Below are 17,500 nucleotides of genomic sequence, written 5' to 3' on the forward strand. Positions count from 1 at the left end.
TCCCTGTCGCTCACTCTCCGCCTCTGTCTCTGTCTCTGCCACTCGCTGTCTCTTTCTTTCTCCCGGTCTCTCTCTCTCTCTCTCTCTCTCTCTCTCTCTCTCTCTCTCTCTCTCTCTCGCTCTCGCTCTCGCTCTCGCTCTCGCTCTCGCTCTCGCTCTCGCTCTCTTGCTCTCTCTCTCTCTCTCTCTCTCTCTCTCTCTCTCGCTCTCTCTCTCTCTCTCTCTCTCTCTCGCGCGCTCGCTCTCGCTCTCGCGCTCGCTCTCTCGCGCTCGCGCTCGCGCTCGCTCTCGCGCTCTCCCCCACCCCTGCTCTTCCTCCCCCACTTTATCCCTTTCTTCCCGCCTCCTCTCTTTCTTTCTCTCTGTCTCCCTCTCTGTCTCTCTGTCTCTCTTCTCTCTCTGTCTCTGTCTCTCTGTCTCTGTCTCTCTCCACCCCCCCCGTCTCTCCCTCCCTGTCCCTCCCTGTCTCTCCCTCCCTGTCTCTCCCTCCCTGTCTCTCCCTCCCTCCCTCCCTCCCTCCCTCCCTCTCTCGTTTTCCTCTCTCTCCCTCTCCTGGCCTCTCCTCCACTTTCTCCCTTCCTCGTTTTCTGTCTCCCTCTCCCTCACCCATCCCCACTCCCCCCCATCCCCGGTCATGGGGCATCCTCATTTTCCATGAGAACTCATGGATTTGGAAGGGATGTTGGACTGATGTTCGCGTGCTACCGGATCCCACTCCCACAGGGATAGCTGCTGCACTGCCTTTGGCAGGCCATGGTGGGTGGGGGTGGTGTCTCTTCTTCTGTATCGGTAGAAATGATTTGAAGAGGAGGCAGGATGGGCATAGGTCCACTGCCTCACACCAAGGCCCTTTGGGAGCATTTCAGTGAATCGGGACAGAACATGTTTCTCCGTGCGGGGAGGGAACCGGAATAGGGCACCCCGAAATGGACCGCTTTGGCACACAGATGAGTTCGAATTGAAGGCGCTTCAGAAACGACGGGTGGGCGACGAGGACGCTCTGCCGCTCTGCCTCTCCCTCTTCTTCCTGACCTGAAAGGAGGACCAAGATCTTCCTCGAGAAGAAGCTCAAGCTCAGAGCCCGCCCTTTCGAGTGACTCCTGGCTTGGGCTTCTCCTGCGTGGGGGTCACGGTGCACGCGTTCCTCAGCCGTGGGTCGCTCTCTTCTCGAGCTGTCTTTTGGGGACAGGGGCCTCTCAGGCAAGAACTCAGAAGGATCGTCGAGGGAACGTCGTTTTTCCTCTCCCACGACTGATGAATGCAGACAGACACACAGGAATCTCGCCCCCCGCTTCCACCCCCGCCCCCCACCCCCCACCCCAAGTGAGAGGAGTCGCCGGACATCCTTGGGGTCACACACAGCCAGCCTCCGTGGCTCTTCTATGTTGCCAGGCTCCCTGGCCTTCACTGCCCCCGCACACCCCCCGTGAAGTTGCATCATCGTTCATAGTGTAAATGCTGTGAGAAGATAAGCTTTTCAAAATAAAATTCTCCCTGTCTTTCCTTCCCAAGAACACCATGAACACCTACTGTCATGTGCAGTGCTTATGGACCCACCTGGAGCAGAGGACCCTCTCCGACAGACACCCTCCCCACCCCACCCCACCCCACCCCACCCCACCCCCAGGAACTCACTTGCTCCGAGTCATCGAGGAGAGGGTGTCTGGTTCCGTGTCTTAAATGGGTGGGCCAATGACACGTCATCTCCTAGTAAGCCATCGGGTTCACCGGTTCGGGTTCGGGTTCGGTGGCATGAAGTACATTTACGTCCTCCTTGAGTTTGACTTTGAAAGTCTTGGGGCCCTGAGTAGGCCGCCCCCAAACGTGCCTCCGTGGCATAGAGAAGTTTTGGAATTAGACTGACAACACCACGAGAGGGACGCTCTGACTCTCTTTTACTTCTCCCCTCTGAAATCAGGAAGAAAATCTCTCACGTGAAAGGGGAGGGGGGCGGGAGGTGTAGACACCATGACGAACTGAACCGCCCTCATGTCTCATGAAATGTTCACGAATCATCTAAGTAGGACTGCTCCTAACGAATAGAGGGCATAGATGTTAACGAGATAAGAATGTTTAAGGGGAACTCTCCCCCCAATGATTGTTTTCCATAGGCCGACTTCAAGACTTTCCAACATCTCTGGTCATCTCTAGGCTTAGAGGTTGGCTAAGTGCCATTGGCAGGGTGAAATCTCAGCGAGTGTCTACATCACCTCCACATAAGATAAAATACTGAAATGTTCATGGCTCCACAAGTCTAAGGGTCTCCCTGCTTTGGACCTCTTACGGAGGAGAGACTGAGCATGTTTGGTTCCATGCCTAGATAGATCTTGTGCTTTAGGGAAAGAGTGTACTCGGTAGGAGCCTAGACTTCTACAAAGTATTCCATGTTCACACTGTTCACTGTGGTTGGCTTCCTTACTTTCACTGACTGACTGAAGAAAGAAAAAAAAAAAAAAAAAAAACAGACAGTGTCCAAGGACGAGGCATTCCAAAGAAGGAACGGAACGTGTGTGGTCCAAGCTACCTGATGTCGCCATCCTCATGGTAGGAAGAGGACTTTTTTGGGGGAGTGGGGAGGCAAAGTAGAAGATATGCAGATAATGTTTGGGGGAAGGAGAAAGAGATTTTAGTCCTAAAGGTGGTCACTTCTCAATGGAAAAGAAAGAAAACGAGGGACAGGCTAAAAATGGGCACAGACGATTGGAAAAGGTGTGTGAAGAAAATGGTCTTTGGAAAGGAATCGGATCCGTGGTCAGGACTGACTGGATAAGATGAGGATGGATTCAAAGACAGAAATGAGTTTTCGTATCAACGTGAAACAAGTGCAAAAATAGAATTTAGTTGTCTCTCTATGTTAAAAGGACAAGGTTTGGGTTTGGGTTTAGGGTTTGGGTTTTTCTTTCATCAGTCTGCTCTGTCCATCATGAGAGATTAGATTAGATTAGGAAAGGTTTCTTCCTTTATCTTTAAGGAGAGAAGGAAGGAAAGAAAGAAAGAGAGAGAGAGAGAGAGAGAGAGAGAGAGAGAGAGAGAGAGAGAGAAGGAAGGAAGGAAGGAAGGAAGGAAGAAAGGAAGGAAGGAAGGAAGGAAGGAAGGAAGGAAGGAAGGAAGGAAGGAAGGAAGGAAGGAAGGAAGGAAGGAAAAGGAAGCAAGAAAGAAAAGCTTATGCCTTGTCAAAAGTCATCACTTATTTTCTAGGTTGCCGTTATCAGGTCTCGGAGGACTCACATCAGCTTAGTCCTCTCGAGATTCAAAGAACCAGGTGTGGCTCGGAACTGAAGAAGAAGCTTCTCTCTCTGCCTAGCAAGTCTCTCCTTGGGATGTCGGTGACCTGGCTAGCGAAGCACTGTTTCACAGTGACCTATATCCGATTAAGTGCTTTACAACCTTTTGGATATTTTGGACACACTTGCCCCCCGGTTGAAGGACAGGTGAAGTCCTTTGGACTTAGAACGCACTTTGAGTTAGGATGCAGGAGGAGAGGGCCCTCGAAATAGCCCAAAAATGTGTTCTCTCTCCTGAGAAACGAGAGAGATGAAACTGAGTACGTTTCTTGGAGAGCTTCGATGACACGGGAAGCGTCGTCAAAGAGGAAGGAACAACGTGAAGTCTACTTTGGCTTGTGTCTGTACACCGATGTGTTCTAACTGTTCCAGACATGATGGGATGTTTCTTCCTGGAAGTCTTCTCTGCCCTGGCATAAAGGGTTGTCTGTCGTCGTCAAAATGGAGGCTCACACGAAAGGGACGGAACCCAGTATCAGGGAGGTGTTCTAACCGACGTTCACGCCAAGGCAGCAACAACAGCCTGTTGAAAGGTGGTGGGGGTGGCGGGGCACACGTGGATCGAGTCCATTCTGTCCTGTCAACAGCCGGTCGGGGCTATGGCAGACGGGAGACGGCGGCCCGGCCGGTTGGTTACTCCCTGGCCAACCTCCCCCCTCCCCCACCCCCACACTCCACCTTGCATTCCTTCACCCACCCATGGTGCCTTGAAGATGACCCCAATTGTACATAGACATTGGCGGGAAGATTTCTACAGTCTACCGGCAACGTCTGACCTGTCATGCTTGTAACCCTGGGGGGGGGGGGGGTGGGAACTATTTTTCTCTCTGGAAAGAAAACCTCCTCTCTCTGGACCCTCTGAACCCCAGCCACTGGACTTCATTCCACTGCCACTTAGTAGGGGTCATCCAAACATTCTTGTGGCCGTAGGTATGTCTTCCGTGTGGGTTGAAGTCTTCCCTCACTCACTGCAAGCCTGATGTCCTCACCGTGGCACAGAGACTGTTAAAAAAACAAAATGTGTTTGCCACTTGGGGTCTACCTTCCACAGCCTCCCCTGTGATCAGATCACGGCACCCGCTTCGCTGGGCAAATCCTACAATCCTTCACAGAAGCTCTTGCAAACTTTTTGGAACCGTCACTCGTCCAGTCACGCTCGATCATCAGGCAAGGTCGGCAGAACCGATGGAAAGACTGGACTCCAAGTAGAACAAGGATGACTTACACGGGATTGAATGAACTGATGAACAGGATGATAATGTGTATGACTACTTGTGTAAAGTAGGACGGATTGGGGAAGCGGGGGATAACTTAGGGGGTTGGGATGACCATGTACACATGACTGTACATAAAATCGGTAATCAACAAGCAAGCGCCTCCTACTATATAGCACAGGAAACTCTACTCAATACTTTGTAATAAACCTATGAGAGAAAAGAATGTGAAAAAAAAAAAACCCTACGTAAAATACCTTTATATATATATATATATATATATATATATATATATATATATATATATATATATACATATATACATATACACACACACACACACGTATGTAGGTATATGTATATACATGTATGTATGTATATATATGTATATGTATATATGGAGGGGGGGAGAGAGAGAGAGAGAGAGACAGAGAGAGACAGAGACAGAGGCAGAGACACTGAGACAGAGAGAGACAGAGAGAAAGAAGAGACAGAGAGACAGAGGGATTAGGACTGATTCTTAAATCTTTTGTTTTCCAGGTACAAGGAAAAACAAAAACAAACCAACAAAACCCAATTTTCTTTTTTCTTTTTTCTTTTTTTTTATTTTTAAAGATGGACCTCCACTTGGTAACTTATACCTCTGTCAGCAGGATGGAATCACTGATCTTTTTCTCCCTACCTTCCTTAATTCAGAAACTCTCAGTGAGGCTTCTTATTTCCTTGGCAACCGAGTTATTTGCATACGTTACTTGGAGGCCAAAATTATGTTTCCATAAAACGGGGATACTCACTTGTGGATATGAAGTTCTGGAGCTACTCGTTTCCCTTAGGGTGTTGTTCTTAACCTGAAAACTGGACTGCATCCCGAAGTTTTTTGAGTTCCCTCCAATATCTGGCTACGACTCTCCCCATGAACGTTTGCCATTTTCTCCCACCCTTTTGACTTGGCCTCACTGAGAACTAAAATGGCCCTTTGCCTGAAGCTCTGCAAACGGAAGCTAGAGAACTTGACGAAACGGCCACAACGGCTCCTATGGAAACAATCCTCGTGCCTGTTTCTTTGAGAGCCACTCCGAAATTTGAACCAAACACCCGACGACATCATCAGAGGTGTTGCAGACTTCTAAAGTTGCTTCGACCCTGACATCTAGAAATCTCCTTCACTCACTCACTCACTCACTCACTCACACACACACACACACACACACACACACACACACACACACACACACACATCCCTACACACACGAGTCACCAGCTCAGCTTTAATATGTTCCAAGGAACTTTCAGAGGAGGGAACTCTTGGGCTCCAGAGTAGGCCGCCCCAAAATCTGCCTCCATGCTCTATTGATTATTTTGAATTCAAGTGACTTAAGAACCGGCCAGCACAAGAGGGACACACTGGCCCGCCTTTCTGTCCTCCTGCGGAGGAAGATCTCAAGTGAAGACATCTGCTTCCATGCATGTCCATGATTCTCAAATGGTGTAGTGGGGTTTCCTGGGTTAGGAAAAGGAGGGGACATCTTTTGCCTGGAAAAAAAGGCCTGTTTCTCACACAACCTCCTCCCATCCCTTACCTCTCTCCCTCCTTCCCTCCCTGCAGTTTGGAGGGGACAGCCTAAGGGTGGGGAAATTGGGGAAAGAAAAAAGACAAAGCCATTCATTAAAGAGAAGCTCGAGGCAAAGTCAAAGGCTCCGACTTGACCGGAGAGCTTTCTGCATTTGAATGGAGCGATTGAACGAGGCCCTGCCGAATGAATCGTCCGGACCTCCCCTCCCCTCCCCCGCTCCTGGCAAAGGTCAGTCCAGGGGACTTAGGAAGGAGCTCTGGAGAAGGAACGGGGGTGGGGGTGGGGGTGGGGGCGGGACCAACAGACAATAGCCGCTGCCTGCCTGCCTGCCTGCCTGCCTGCCTGCCGGGCTGAGGCCTGAGGCCTGAGGCCTGAGGCCTGAGGGTCACCACGCTGGCTCTTGCAACACAATCCCTTCCAGGAAACTGCTGTGATGACTGTTTGGCAGTGAAGGATCAACTCTGAACTCTCTTGGCCTATTTCTGCAAAAGGCCCGAGCCTCAGCTACGACAGATTCTCTGGGTTTCTTGGCACAGGGACTGACCCGCACCCTCCCGTCCTGTCAGATCCTCCTTTGTACACACGCCTCCACTCACTGGAAGGGTTCTTTGGCCTCGTCCAGAAAACGAACACACAAAAAGAAACCCACAAACAAGACTGAAATGATGTGTTGGTAGTTATGGGAAAGAAACCTGCTCCTCTCACACACCTGAGGGCAGGAAGCGAAGGCAGGTTCTCGGCCGGAGGGGGACGGGGTGAACCGAGGTCGGTCAGCGCCCCCCTCCCCCCGCTTCTCTCCCGGGTGACGTGGGCCCCCCTTCCCCGCCTCTCTCTGCGCCCCCCATCCCCACCCCGCCCTGGTTCTGATATTTCACTCGGGAAACTTCTCTAGGCCGGCCGAGATGCCAGCTTGCTGTCCTGCCGTTTCATGTCCATCCCTATCAGCCATGTCCAAAAGGCACGGGAAATCATGGACAGCAGATAGCGCACCCAGAGTGTGTGTGTGTGTGTGTGTGTGTGTGTGTGTGTGTGTGTGTGTGTGTGTGTGTGTGTGTGTTTTGCTGGGGTTTCTGTCTGCGTGTGTGTTTGCTTTTGGTTTGGCTTTTTTTTTTTTTTTCTTCGATAAACTCGCCCCATTTGGGAGTCGGGTGGAACACGGCGGGTGTCTCCTGGCCTGCCGCCCTAACAAACCCCAAAGAGACTCATTTTGGGGTCTCGGCCAGCCAGGTCCCCTTTCTTGGAATTCTGGTTTCATAAATCCGTCTCGTGTCCATGGAATTCTCAGGTCCAGCCATCGACCCTAAGGACGGGGAGGGAAGGTTTTGTCCCGGGGACATCTTCCTTCCTTGCCCGCCTCCTCGGGGTTCCGGACGCTTCGGTATGCTGACGTGCCGTGCCCTCCTCAGCTCCACCCCGACCCCCACCCCAACCCCCCAACCCCCCACCCCCCCGTTTTTGGGAACTCTGTGAACAGGGGTGGTGTTTTTCACAGCCAAACACACTCTCACCGTAAGACCCGGCCCTCGGAGGACTCCTTGCTATGAATGGACCCGAGGTGACGCGGGGAGTCGAACGGCTGAGGTCCACGCAGAAACCTGCACGCGGACCTTGACAGTGGCGGTTTTATTCCTCACTGCCAAGAACTCTCTCGGAGGTGACCGAGACATGTCTTTCAGGAGGTGAATGGACACGTACGTAGCCTGGGGACGAGCCGTAGGTAACATGCTTTCTCGGAAGAGAAAAACCATGGACGGGATGAACAGGTCAGCGGGGTGGTGGTGGATGGTGGATGAATAGGCGGAGGGCAGAGGACGTTTAAGGCAGGGAAACTCTCCAAAGTTAGGATCCTGATGGTATGAAAGCAAACGTTTTGCATAGGGCACTACCTGAGATGGGGTGAATCGAAGGGACCCACCTCTATGGGCCACCACCCCCTCCTCCCCACCATGAAAGCGCCCCAAGCAAGCCTGCTCTTTTTACCCCAGTTGAAGACCCTTGCTAAAGCCAGAAGGCAAAAAATGACCATGAGAAATCTGACCAGCCGTCGCTTGGGACAAGAGTGAGGCCAATGAATCCAGTGAAAAGTTGACAGAGGGGCCTGGGTCCCTCGGCTCGACCCCTTCACGGAGAAGCCAAAGCCTTTTACGCAGGGATGAGCTTTGACACACCTAGGTTTCTTCGGCCAGTGCGACGTTCATGAAACACGCTAAAGGAAAATGATCGATCGATGTGTTTGCCGTCTGCCTGAGCGCACGCGATACGAAATAGAAACCGGGGGAGGGGGTGTGTGCTGACGTTCGGGGTCTAATGGGAGAAACCTTGGAGGGTTTTTGCCCTTAGGGTGCCTTGGTCTGGGGTTGACTTGTGTGCGCTGAGAACGAGGGCCGTTATTGAAGACCCTGTGCAGATTTTGGACACCATGATCCATGGAACCCTGAAGTTTTGGAACCTAGAAATCTTTTGGTCTGCATTTGAGTTGGAAATCTTCTCCTTGACAGAAAGAAGCACACAGGAGGAGGAGGAGGAGGAGGAGGAGGAGGAGGAGGAGGAGGACGAGGACGAGGAGGACGAGGACGAGGACGAGGAGGACGAGGAGGACGAGGAGGAGGACGAGGACGAGGACGAGGAGGAGGACGACGAGGAGGAGGACGAGGACGGGGACGAGGTGGAGGAGGAGGACGAGGAGGACGAGGAGGACGAGGAGGACGAGGAGGGGAAATGGAACTGCATGATGAGCAGATCAGCTTTTCGATGTCAGCAAGGCACCCGCCGCCCAGTTCTCTGGGTGAACTGTCTTGATCTTGCACATCTCTACCGCCTCCGAAATGTGAACACAGCCTGCGATGGCCTGACTGAGACTAAGGCCAGTGGACTGGATGAGGTAGACCCTGAAACCAAAGGGAAGGAAAAAAAAAAAAAAAAAAGAAAGAAAGAAAAAACAGAAAAACCAAAACGGAAACAAACAAACAAAAAAAAAACCCCAAAAAATAACAACGGGGGAGGGGAGGGGGAAGTGGTCTCTTTAAGAATACAAACCGGTGGAAGGGCTCCCTCACCCAAACACTAATTCGCCGTCTCCTTCGGGACCAACACGAATCTTAAAAGTCTTTCCCCACAGATAATAAAAAGCCTTAGCCATCGGAGGAAATAAACGTCACCTATTCCAACGGTTCTTTATAAATAAGCAAGAGAGCGAATTTTCGATTGCACTACCTGCTTCGTGGCTGACTAAAAGTTTTTAAATGAAAGCTATGAAATCTCTGGTCATGTCGATCTCTAGGTAGGTAGGTAGGTAGGTAGGTAGGTAGGTAGGTAGGTACGTACGTACGTACGTACGTACGTACGCACGCATGAGACAGACCTACAGACATTTTGGAAAAGGACTGGGGAGTGGCCTAGGGCCAAACAGGCCTTGCCAGCTAAAGAACAGAGGCCCTGGGGGCCTGAGTCTCAGACACACACCCGCACACCCACCCACACCCACCCACCCACGTACACACGCGCGCGCGCGCGCGCACACACACACACACACACACACACACACACACACACACACACACACACACGAGGCTCTCGGGAGTAAAAGATTAACTTTACCTCTGTTGACACCACGACTATACCTAGTTGTCCCAAGACGAGGAGCTCCACTGTACATTTAACCCTTATCTGTTCCTGTGCTTTCTTGCAGAAAATTCTCATGTGCTTCTTTCCCCTCGTGGAAGCGCTTGCTATTCCCCATAGGTAGCCACCGTGCAACCAGCTGCTGCAGATCCGAGAATTTGGAGGATTCCTGGAAAGGATCGGTGATCCCGAGACAAACTCTCCCTTCCGTGATCAGAGCAACTCGGGGCGGTGTCTCTCCCCCCCAACCCCCCCCCCCGCCCCCCCCACCGCCTTCTCCCTTGTGTACCAGCTATCTCTTTTAATAAAATAATAGTAATGATAATGATAATAATAATAACAAAATAAATTAAAAAAAAAGTTTTGCTTTGCTGACCTTAGAGTCTTGTGGAAGCGATCTTCGTTTCTATGGCACTGCTGTGCAAGAATCTGGGAAGGCCCTGGTAACAGGTATGTCTGTAGCTACCTTCTAGAGCTGGCCTGTTCCTACGTACGGATCCGAGTGCCACAATTAACTTGGGAAAGAGCTCTCTTGAAGGGCTTAGGAGGAAGCACTCCCGAATTATTCAGTCTACTAGAGAGGGACCCAAAGGGTTTTGTAAGTTCACGTGATCTAGGATGAACCCTCCGGCTGAGAATAGCCAGGGTCAACGTATGGGTTTTATGAAACTAGGCATGTCTTTGGGGTGATCGGCATTCGAGGTCATCCTTTTCTTCTATCTACGTCGACCCCAAATCCAATAAGTTCACGGGAGTGAACCAAGTTCGTCAGCAAGGAAAAGAACTTGGGGATGATGGCTGACACCGTCTAAAGTCTCAGGAAATGTTCACGGGTCATCTCCTCGTCATGGGATTTAGAACAAGTGATGTCGATAGCTCTAGGTGGAGGAACTCCTTAAGAAAGGTTATGTTTTTTGGTATGTCTACTTAAAAACAGTTTCTCCCAGACCTTTTGGGTCACTTTAGGAACTTTAGTGTTGGTGTAAGCGGAATGATGGGGAGGGAATTCGTGGAACGTCTAGATCGTTTCCAAAGATGACCTACGGAAACGTTCGTGGCTCAACAAGTCTCAGTGGACCTACGTCGGTCTCCTTATTACAGAAAGACTAAAGATGTTCCGATGTATGAGTCCACACCTCTAGCATCACTTTGGGGAAAAAACATTTTAAAAAAGTGATGCTGCGTGAAAATGTACGCTTCTAGGCGTGATGAAATGGAATCATCCATTTGCCGGTCCAGAAACACTGGTGTCACAGACCCCGTTCACCATGGCTTCCTAGTTCCTGTTCGTGACCGATTCAGGTTTCTAAGCGTTCCGAATTCTTATTGTCTTTTTTTTTCTTTTCCTCTCCATTCTTGTCTCAAAGAACTGTACGTTCCAAAAATATTTTTTTTACCTACCAAATCATAGATTGTCTGTTTGTTCCAAAAACTTTTAGGTTGAGAGATTTTTTCTTTCTTTCTTTCTTTCTTTCTTTCTTTCTTTCTTTCTTTCTTTCTTTCTTTCTTTCTATCTTTCTTTCTATCTTTCTTTTTCTTTCTTTCTTTCTTTCTTTCTTTCTTTCTTTCTTTCTTTCTTTCTTTCTTTCTTTCTTTCTTTCTTTCTTTCTTTCTTTCTTTTCTCTCTCTCTCTTTTTCTTTCCCTCTTTCTCTCTTTCTTTCTTTCTTTCTCTCTCTTTCTTTCTGTCTTTCTCTCTCTTTCGCTCTTTCCCTCTCTCTTTCTCTCTATCTCTTTCTCTCTCTTTCGCTCTCTTTCTTTCGCTCGGTCTCTCTTTCTCTCTCTCTTCCTTTCTCTCTTTCACTCTTTCTCTCTCTCTTTTGCTCTTTCCCTTTCTCTTTCTCTCTCTCTCTCTCTTTCTTTCTCTCTTTCTCTTTCTCTCTCTCTTTCTCTCTCTCTTTCGCTCTTTCCCTCTCTTCCTCTCTCTTTCTTTCTCTTTCTCTTTCTCTCTCTCTCTTTTGCTCTCTCTTTCTCTCTCTCTCTTTCTCTCTCTCTTTCTTTCTCTCTCTTTCTTTCTCTCTCTCTCTCTTTCTTTCTGTTTCTTTCTCTCTCTTTCTTTCTCTCTCGCTCTCTTTCTTTCTCTCTCTCTCTCTCTCTTTCTCTCTCTTTTTCTTTCTTTCTCTCTCTCTCTCTTTCTTTCTCTCTGTCTCTGTCTCTCTCTCTCCCCCTCTGTCTCTCTGTCTCTCCCTCCCTCTCCCTCTCCCTCCCCTCTCCCTCTCCCACTCCCACTCCAACTCTCACTCTCTCTCTCTCTCTCTCTCTCCCCTCTGTCTCTCTGTCCCTCCCTCTGCCTCTCCCTCTCCCTCCCCCTCTCCCTCTCCCTCTCCCACTCCCACTCCCACTCTCACTCTCACTCCCACTCCCACTCTCTCTCTCTTTCTTTCTGTCTGTCTTTCTTTCTTTCTTTCTTCCTTTCTTCCTTCCTTCCTTCTTTCCTTTCCTTTCCTTTCCTTTCCTTTCCTTTCCTTTCCTTTCCTTTCCTTTCCTTTCCTTTCCTTTCCTTTCCTTTCCTTTCCTTTCCTTTTTTCTTTCCTTTCCTTTCCTTTTCTCTTCTCTTCTCTTCTCGTCTCTTCTTTTCTTTATTTTCCCTAACGAAAAGGTTCAGTTTGGGCCTCCAGTTCACTTTCCTCGCTGGGTTGCTTGTTTTCTGGAAGCTGAGTGGTGAGAGGCCTTGGTCTGTTTTGGATAGGCTCCCCTTACGGGATGTGCTTGGGCTTGTCCTAGGCCTTTATACGTCCACGTATACCTGTGCCACAAGCACACGCGATGCACGTACGTATACTATACGTGCACGCTTTTTCCTTTGTTTTGAAGGCCAGAGTAGTTGTACGGCTTGACTTCTTCGCTGGTATGGTTTGTCGTGGTCTCGGTGGGGCTACAGTCCGTTGTCGATACTTACCGCATTCCACACACACACACGCACACGCACACGCACACGCACACGCACACGCACACGCTCGCACTCGGGGTGTTGCATTGAGTAGATGTGCCCGAACTCAGTTTCTTTAGTGGATGGCTATGGACTCCACCCTCGCCCCCCCTCCGCCCCCCCACCCGCCCGCATTCCCCCGAGCCCCGCCTCCCCCATCCCCCACCCCCACGCCCACCCCCGCCCGTGGACTGTGGTCAGTCCATTTTGAAATCCATGTTTTCTCGTGACCGCGGGTGCGTTTTCCCCACCCACGCACCCATGTGTTGTCTTTGGACTTTGTCGCCGTCCGGGCAGAGATAGTTGTTTGTTTCCGCTTGTATGTGTGGGGTCGGAGGGTATCCTTCCTTTCCTTTCTAGGTTCTGGGCTTTGCGTGTCTGCTTCCGACAGACCTCCACCGTTCGAGAGAGGATGAATTCCTGCGTTGTTCTCTGAGTGCTTGCCTGGTTTCGGTTTGCCAGTCCCCGCCTTCCCTCCCTCCCTCCCTCCCTCCCTCCCTCCGTCCGGGCAGCCGGGGATCTTGCTCGTGACCCTCTGGGCACCCCGTGCCGGCCGCCCCGGGCCCCGCCGGCGTCTCCGTGGGATTTGCCCCCGCCGAGGAGTCGCGTGGGGAGCGCGTTTCCTTCGAGGCGGCCTCCCGGCGACGTCTTCCCAGCTTCCCCGGCCACCCCCCCCCCCCCCCCCCCGTCTGCTGCCGGGGTCGCGCCGTGTCGTGCCGTCCCGGGAGCTAGCTCCGAGACGGACGCCTCGGGGCCGCGCCAGACGCCCGCCGGCTCGCCCCGGCGGGCTGAGCTCGGGCGTTTGGGCGGCCCGGCGCTGCTGCATCCTCGGTGGCCGGCCGGCGACAGGGAACCCGGCCCGGGGACGTTGGAGCCGTTGTCGGGAGCCACCTGGCGGCCGCTTTTATATTGTCCCTTGTCTCTGGAGCTTCGGCGACCTTCGTGAGGGCTGTGACTCGGCCGCCGGGCCCGAGGCAGAGTTCCGGGAGCCGGGCGACGCTGGCGGTGACTGTCCCGGTGGGGCCCAGGCGTGGGCGCCTCCTGCTGTCGCTTGAGATTGGGCGTGCAGGCCTATGAGGGTGTGACTGTCGCCGCGCTCTCGAGCCGGTCTGTGGGGCCGCCTGGCCTGGTCGACCAGCATCCGGCCGCGGGGACCGACCCGGCCACCCGACCCTCCTTCCTTCCTTCCCTCCCTCCCCCCCCCCCACCGCCCGGTCCCCACAGCGCCCCGCTCCGGAGGTGGGGACCGGCCCGTGCCCGTGCCCGTGCGTTTAGGCCGGTGGAGGGCGCGACGGGCTCGTTGGCGGGCGCGCGTGGGTCCCGGTGGTCGGATTCTTTCTGACCGATGCTTTTCCGAGTCGGACTCCGGAGGTGGGGACCGGGCTGGGCCGCGAGGGGTGACCCGGAGAGAGAGGCCCGGGCCCGGGTGCGGTCCCTCGTGGGCTCCGGTCGCCTGGGAGGTGCCTCCGTGCGAAAATGTTTCCAAGTCCCCCTGGGTCCGGGGACGCGGACGGGCCGGGACCTGCTCGCGCGGGTGGCCGGGGAGGGCGCACCCGGCCCTTTAGCGGGCCCACGTGGGTCCCGGTCGGCGGACGCGACTTTTTCTCGCCCTCCCCCGCCCCCTCCTCCACCGCGAGTCCCGGCCGGGGTGGGGGTGGCGGTGGGGACCGGCCCGAGTCGTACTGGGTGGCCCGGATAGGGCGGCCTGGGCCCGGGCGCGGTCCCTCGTGGGCCCCGCTCGTCAGAGGCGGCAGAGTGGGATAGTTCCTTTTCTGTAACCAAGTCTTCGCCCGGGGACTCGGAGGGACTGCGGTACGGTACCTGCTCGCGCGGGCGATCCGGGGAGGGCGACCCCGGCCCGCTCGCTGCCTCTGACACGTTTTCCCGCCCCGCCCCGCTCCACTCTGCCGCCCCCGCTCCTCGGGTCGACCAGATGGCCCCGAGAGAGCTCCGGGGCTGCTGTGGATGGGGAAGTGTTGGGGAGAGGTAGCCGGGCCGAGGTCCCGGGGAGCCCCCCCGAGGTTCGTGGATGGGCCCCGCTGCCGGGCGCCGTGATTTTTTTCGCCTGAAATGGGCCTTTTTTACCACCAGATAGGTGCTGACACGGTCTCCTCTGGCATCTCTCGCTGGGGGTTCTGGGACTCTGGACGCGCGCAGGGCGCTGGGCTTTGGACCGCCGTCCGGCGCCCGAACCGGCCCTTGCCACTTGAGCCGCCCGCTTGGGCCTGCGCGCCGGCTCTCGTGTGTGCGCCCGGCTGACCCGACCCGCGGTGCCGCCTCCGGTCTCTGGCTCACCCGAGGGCGGCGGGGCGAGGTGGTGCGTGGGTCTTCTACCCCGTGTGACTCCCCTTCCCCGCCGCAGGCACCCGGTGGTGGCTGAGACGACCCCAACCCGCAGGCTCCGTGCCACGTGTCAGGCGTTCTCCTCGCGGGGTCGTCGGCCACTGTTGCCCGAGAAGGCAAGAGGGAGCGAAGGGGGGGGCTGGGTGCCGGCTGAGGCTGAAGCAGGCTCCTCCGGTGAGGGTCCTCGCCGTGCCCCTCCTCCCTCGGGGCCCTCGTGGCCCCTGGCTCTCTGGATTGACTGATCGATGTGGTGATGTCGCGCTCTCCTGGGCCGGGCCTTAAGTCGCGCCAGACGAGGGACGGACGTTCTTGGCGAACGGGACCGCTCTTCTCGTTCTGTCCGCGGGCCCCTCGCCTCTCTTGTCACGCCCTGCCGGCCTGCCGAGGGGTGTGTGGGAGGCAGGGGTGGTGGTCTCCGGCCCTGACCTGCGGTCTCCCGCCTCCTGCCTCATGGCGTGGGCGGGGCCGTGGTCCTCGGACGCAGCAGACGCTCTCGCTTCGCCTCCTTGGCGTGTGCCTCGCGGGCGGTCCTCCCCGCGTCGGTGGGGGCCGTCCCGCCGCTGCGCCGCGCGCCCGCTGCCGGCGCGTGAGCGTGACTTGCTCGGTCCTCTGTGGTGCCCCTGGAGCGCTCCAGGTCGTCCCTCAGGCGCGCGAGGCCGAGCGGTGGTGTCGTTCCCTTTTCCCAGCGTGCTCCTCGGGGTCTCCGCCGCGGTGGTGTGTCCCGTGAGTGGCTCTCTTGGGGGGGTCGAGACGGTAAAGGGCGCGGGGGCTTGCCTCTGTTTCTCTCCCTCGGTGGGGGACGGGGGCCTGCCACCTCGTCGCCATCGTCCTCCCACGGTGTGCCGTGGGGGGGACTGACTTCGTGGCCGGGCCGACGCCGCGTGTGCCGCCGCCCCCCACTTGCGTGTGTGTGGGGAGTCGCACACGGGCGTGGGTGCGATCGCGTTGGGCCGGGGCCTGCGAGAAGGGGGCGTCTGTCGCGCTTCTCGGGCGTGCTCCCCCCTTCCGGAGCCCGGTGGACGAGCCTGGGGGGCGGCAGAGGTTGTGCCCCCGAGGCTGTGGCCGCGAACGCTCCAGTGGGCCGTGTGCTTACCCATACCGCAGACCCCCCCACCCCTCCCACGGCCAGTCGTGGACTTGGTGGCTCGTGGAGCGCCTCCGTGGGCCCGAAGGGCAGAGACGATGGGTGGGGGATGACGCACCCTCGGTGAGAAAGCCTTCTCTAGCGATCCGAGAGGGAGCCTTGGGGTACCGGACCCCCCAGCCGCTGCCCCTCCCAAGCGTGCAGTGGGCCACGGTGGCCACTGCCAGAGCCACGTGGGCGGCAGAGGCCCTCGCCCTCGCGGGAGGGCTTGCGCCGGCCCCGCGGTGGGGCCGAGTGCCGCTCTTTGCCTACCGCGGCCCGCGCCTCCCCCCTCTGAGTCGGGGGAGGGTCCCGCCAGGCCGGCGTCCGGCGCGGGGCCGTGTGTGCGCGTGTGTGTGCGCGTGCGGTGACCCGCGCGGTGGCGAGCCCGAGGTGGGGTTCGGGGACGCACGGACGTCCCGACTCCCCAGTCCCGCAGCCGCGAGGAGCCCGTCGCGCCTGCCCTCGCCGCGAGTCGCGGCCGGGGGCGGTGTGTGGGCACGGTGCGGGTCGCCTCGCTCGGGAGCGTTTCCCTGGGGCGCGAGCCCCGGGGGTCGGACTCAGATGAAGGCGGATGTGGCGAGGACGGAGGAGGTTGAGTTTGGGCGGACGGGTCCCTCCGTGTCACGCGGGGGGAAACCGTCGCACACGGGCCCCGGCGGCGGGGCCGGGTCGTGGGAGACCCCCAGGGTGGCCGGGGCCGGCCGGCGTCCCAGGCGTCGTGGGACCGCCCTCGTGTGTGTGGCGGTGGGACCCCGCGCTTGTTTCCCTGGCGGGCCCGGTCGTGCCTCGGCCCTTCCTGTCCCTGGGCGGGCGCCCCTGCGCCCCTGCCCCGCGGCCCTCGCCGCTGTGTGTGTGCGTGCCGCCCCCTCCCCGTGGCCGCCGGCCCTCCCCGGCCCCCAGCCCTCCGTGCCCCCTTCCCCGTCTGGGATCGAGCCGGCCTCGCCCACGTGAGGGTGTCGCCCGCCCCGGCCGCCGCGGCGGGCGGCGTCCCCGGGTGGAGTGCTCACGGTCCCTGAGGCGGGGGAGTCGGGCGCGGCGGCGGAGGCGTGTGTGGCGGGGCACGTGGGGCGGCCGGTGTGCGCGCGGGAGAGTGTTGTTGTCGCGGGGCTGGCCGCGGCTCGTGGGTGTTTGGCGGTGGTGGGCGCGAGCCCCGCGAGGGGGGGCACCCTGGTGGGGGGCCGAGGAGGCCAGTCGGCGTCCTGGGTGCCGCGGGACCGCCCCTGCGCTGGAGGCCTCTGGCGGTGAGACCCCGTGTCGTGCCCCGGCGGCCGACTCGCGTCCGTGCCCTTAGGATGGCCCCCGGGCCTCCCTCGCGTCGGCGCGCGTCCGCCCCCGCCCACCACGTCTTCCGCGAGGTCGTCGCCGCGCCTCCGCGGCGGCGGCCGAGCCAGCCGCGCCTCGTCGGCCCTGT

Source organism: Pseudorca crassidens, unplaced genomic scaffold (assembly GCF_039906515.1).
Source record: "Pseudorca crassidens isolate mPseCra1 unplaced genomic scaffold, mPseCra1.hap1 Scaffold_162, whole genome shotgun sequence".
NCBI classification, from domain to species: domain Eukaryota; kingdom Metazoa; phylum Chordata; class Mammalia; order Artiodactyla; family Delphinidae; genus Pseudorca; species Pseudorca crassidens.